Source organism: Oratosquilla oratoria, unplaced genomic scaffold (genome assembly GCF_046742065.1).
Source record: "Oratosquilla oratoria isolate Oo_2021 unplaced genomic scaffold, ASM4674206v1 SCAFFOLD128, whole genome shotgun sequence".
Lineage (NCBI taxonomy): Eukaryota > Metazoa > Arthropoda > Malacostraca > Stomatopoda > Squillidae > Oratosquilla > Oratosquilla oratoria.
In genome coordinates, this window is record NW_027467484.1 from 109,764 (window position 1) to 115,000 (window position 5,237).

Genomic DNA, 5,237 nt, shown 5'->3' on the forward strand with positions numbered 1-5,237 from the left:
AATCACCCCCAAACTGAGCTTTTTTGAAAACACAATAAATGCCGGCGTACACCAGGATATTTTTTATTTCAGAATTGAGCACCTTTAAATCTCAATTCACGAAGAAAATTGCCTTAGAAATTATCTTAACACGTTAAAAGAGGTACTTAATTAAAAAAAGCCTTGAAGAGCCTGTTTCCTCCTGCTGAGCTAGTTTCGAAAGCCTTCGTCACTGAGAAAGTCATCTCCAAAAGAAAGGTGTTGATTTGAAATCCCTCCAACACTGGGTCGAACTATCTTCAAAAGCCTTCGATCTTAGGCTGACTTTCTTTGATTTTTTTTTTTCTGGAAAACTCTTCCTGGTAAAAACTCGACTGCTCTGAAAGCGCCTTCTACCATATATAGGACATCTTCAATAATACCTTCAATCGAAAATTCAACTTCCCTAAAAATATCTTTATTAGAAAAATTTAAAATCCTTGAAATCCTCCTTGGCCAAATGTCTGACCGCCTCAAGAGTCAGTGATTAAACCAAACGTCTATGGTGAACTGGCAATCTTTTCAGATCCAGCGGCTTCTCCTCACTTGGACAAAATCACCCAACATGACCCAGAATCATGTGTAAAATATGCCTTTAGAAGCAAAGGACGGCGCGAGAAATCCCCATAGTGTGAGTGCGTTCTTGTGTTCGTGTGCTCATTTGCATTCACACAAATCATAAATACATACCAAAATTATTCCCAAAACCGTACCTACAAAAATGAAGTATCGCATTTTGTATATCCTAAGATATACGGTCGTTTGGGGGGACAATAATCCGCATACATATGTGCATTATGTCTCGAATGGAATTGAATTATTCTACCTTTGTGGAGCAATGAAAACTGAAGATATACCATTGACATCGATTAAGCTTGTTGGCACTGAATGCATGCAATCAACCGACTGGAGGGGAGGAAAGGGGTTTCGAGTGAACGAAATCTTTTGTCATGAAAACAAGTCCTAAAATAGGCCTTTGGTGTGAAGGACTTAATAAAAAAGGTCTAACCCTTCTAGTCCAGTGGCTGCCTCTTAAACAATAAATTCCCCAGGAAAAAAAAATCATAAAGCTGACATGTTGCAAATATGAAGAGCATTCTTTGAAAGAGGTGTTCAAGCGGACACGGTGGATGCCCTAATATATATCGCCACTGATGTCAAAATCCTTCGTTCTCTGACACGCAAAAACGGACACTCCTGATCGAAACATTATGGGATCTACGACAACACTTATCGAAACTGAGGGTATCTGAATGCATTAGGGAAGCAGACCGTGGTATCACTGCTGATTGGGCCGCGTTGGTGATGTACGAGTCCCGGGATCGTCCCTGAGGCGCCGACAGCCAGAACAAGGCGAACCCTGAGCTGGCATGCATCTTACGTCCTCTCCCAACCACATAACCAATTGCCCTCTGACTGACCAATTAAATTCTGTGTCGTTGTTGGGTGAGAGTGGAGGAAGGGGAGGCGAGCCAGTGTCTGAGCATGAGGGCAGTTGTTGGCGAAGTCTGAGAGCGAGACGAAGAAGCTCAGAGTAAATATTAGAAAAATTAAAGTAATAATACGAGTATTTACAAGGAGTGGTGATAGTGGGAGTGAATGGTGAGAGGCTGAAGGAAGCGGAGAGTTTTAAGTATTTGGGGTCGCATGGACCAGTGGGTCGGGGGGTAGAGGTGAGTGACAGAACAAATGAAGGGGAATGTATCGTGTCATAACAAACAAATACCTGGGGACGGAAACGAGAAGCTCAAACGTTGTTGAAATGACGTTGTTTGTGCAGTATGTTAGTACAATGAGGATGACGATAACAACAAACGTGTTGGTGAGGCATTGGTGATCTTGAGCATTTATTTTGGCTGCCAAGGGACGATTTTATTCATCCAAGTAGACTACGTATAGTTCACCTGTTATCTACTTGTGGTTCACCTATAATTCACCTCTATTCACTTGCGTGCCCTAACGGGTCACCTATGCTCCAGGAACCACGAGGTAAGGAGGCCTAGTTCGTAGCTTTCAGTACCTGAACATAATAGATTTTATTCTTCTGCAAAATAGAATAAAAACTAGACCTCGCTGGAGCCTACGCCAGGAGACGCTCAGATGCGGCCGAAGTCGTTACCCAGGCTCAGCGCATTCGAACTGCCGGGACAAGTGGCACTCACCAGTACCCATTGGAGATTGAAGTGGTTCCTTTGTGCTCAGAAGGGTGGATTTATCAACCGAACCCATATCAGCGACACAAAACAAAAACAAAATAATAAGTAAACAAATAGATAAAGTATAATTAAGTAAAGAAATATATAAATAAATGTAACAAATAAACAAACATAAATAAATAAGTATATATGTAGATAAAAAAACAATATGAATGAATAAATAAATAGATAAATGAATAAATAAATGAATAATTAAATAGATAAGTAAATAAATGAATAAATGAATAAACAAGTAAATAAGTGAATAAATGAATAAATGAATGAGTAAGCAAATAGAGAAATGTTAATAGATAAATAGAAAACAATAGTAAATAAATAAATGAATAGATAAATTAATAGAAAAGTAATAGTAAATGAATAGATTAATAAATAAAAAACGAGAGACTGGATATTTTTCTTCATATATATATATATATATATATATATTTTTTTTTTGTACAGACTTCTCTTCATGTGTAGCCTGAATCTGATGTTTCCAGTATCCGCAACGAAACAATCCGATATCGAGGAGGAAATTGCGGACACCAGAAGCAAACTTCTCGTTCTCATTTTTTTTTTTTCCAAGAAGCTTTACCGTTACCAATATCGAAAATTCCCTAGTTTTAGAATTTCCAAATTAGAGATTTATCTGCCCATCGAAGCTAAGACTCTGATGAAACTGTCTTGCTTGTTGACAGATTTATTTTGTTTTATTCGTGTATTTTTACTTAAAAGCATTTGCTCTGGCGTTAGCTGATGAAAAAAAATATTATTTCTACTATTTACAGTCATTGGTGATTTATATCCTGTTTGGTCTGGATATTTATATATTCGTGTGATTTATTCTCATGTATATTTACCCAAAGTCATTATTTCTCTCTCTCTCTCTCAAAAAAAAAAAAAAAAAAAAAAAAAAATGGCGGAGAGAAGGGACCAGACAAAGTAATCTGTTTGTTTTGGAGGATCTAACAGGGATGAATAAGAAAGCGAGAAATTAATCAGTATGATATATGAACAACATTAAAACTGGTACCATTTTGACTATTGGTAGCAGAATATTTCTTTAAATATTTATCGTTTTGTTTTGTTGCTTTTTCTTAATTACAACAAACCTGTAACAGGCTGGATGACTTGACATAATCATACATACGTGTGTATATTATATATACTGTATATATATATATATATATATATATATATACATATGTATAGATATAGGTACAAATATATATATTTATACAGTATAGATATAAATATATAGATATAGATGTATAAAGATATAGACATAGATATACAGATATAGGTACAAATATAGATCTAGATATAGATATGAATATATAGATATAGATGTATAGATAAAGATATAGACATAGATATATAGATACAGGTATAAGTATAGATATATATAGAAAGACATTTGGCCAAGGAGGATTTCTAGGATTCCCAATTTTTCTGATAAAGATATTTTTTTAGGGGAGCTGAATTTTCGATTGAGGGTATTATTGAAGATGTCCTATGTATGGTCGAAGGCGCTTTCAGAGCAGTCAAGTTTTTACCAGGAAGAGTTTTCCAGATCAAGAAAAGGTTTTTCAAAGAAAGTCAGCCTAAGATCGAAGGCTTTTGAAGATAGTTCGACCCAGTGCTGGAGGGATTTCAAATCAAGACCTTTCTTTTGGAGATGACTTTCTCAGCGACGAAGGCTTTCGAAACTAGCTCAGCATGAGAAAACAGGCTCTTCAAGGCTTTTTTAATTAAGTACCTCTTTTAACGTGTTAAGATAATTTCTGAGGCAATTTTCTTCGTGAATTGAGATTTAAAGGTGCTCAATTCTGAAAATAAAAAAATCCTGGTGTACGCCGGCATTTATTGTGTTTTCAAAAAAGCTCAGTTTGGGTGTGATTTTTGTTATTTAAGTTCAGGGCTCTTCGAGACCATTTTAATTTGTGGTTGCGGGGTTCTCGACGCTCTACAACTTAACGATGGAGGTTCTTGAGAGCAGTTCTCCTTGGGGTTGAGGGCTCTCCTGCGAAGTTCCAAGTCGAGGTTGAAGGGTCTTCGAGGAACTCCGTCTTGGGTTGGAAGTCTTGTGAGGGATTGTTGGGGAGTTTCAACTTCTGGCTTGGGGTGGGGTTAAGGAAGTTGAAGCCAGAAGTTGAGGAGCATAGTGTAGTGACTTAAGGTAAGAACGCACGTTTCATTCTAAGGCAATTTAGGCCCATGCGTGTTTCTATTGGCGATTTAAGCTCAATATATATATATGGCAATTTAGGCTCATTATATATATAGCAATATAGGCTTAGAAACTGTTTACTTACACTAGCTCCGACAACATAATGGGACTTACCTTAAGTCGTGAAGAAACTCTCCCGATCCGACCGTTCGGGATCTTCGCAGAGACACGAGCGCGCTCACTCAAGATTCCTTCGCAGATTGTCGTACTGAACACAAGGGCATGACTGTGTACGTATACACCACATGAACACGCGTTTCTATCCACACGCATATGTACGTATGTATGAATGGATGTTAGTCTGAATGTATGTATATATGTATGTACGTATGTATGTACTGTATGTACATTGGTATTTATGTGTGATTATATTTGTACATATATTTATGTATTTATACATATATATATATATATATATATATGTATGTATACATGTATGTGTGTACGTATGTATTTGTATGTGTATGTGTGCGAATGTATATGTACATGTATATGTATGTGTACGTATGTATATTTATATGTATATGTATGTGTATATGTATATGTATGTGTATATGTATGTGTATGCATATATATATATGTATATATATGTATATTTATATATATATATATGTGTGTACTGTATATGTATATATATATATTAATGTACATATAAACAGTAGTTTCGCAGGTATGCTTTTTCAAAGGAATAGGTTTGCAAACGGGCTGTGGGCATTATATACATGGGGTGACCCTCACCACCTCCCCGAGTTACCATAGTTGGTGACGAGTGTGAACATCACATTGTGGCTAAC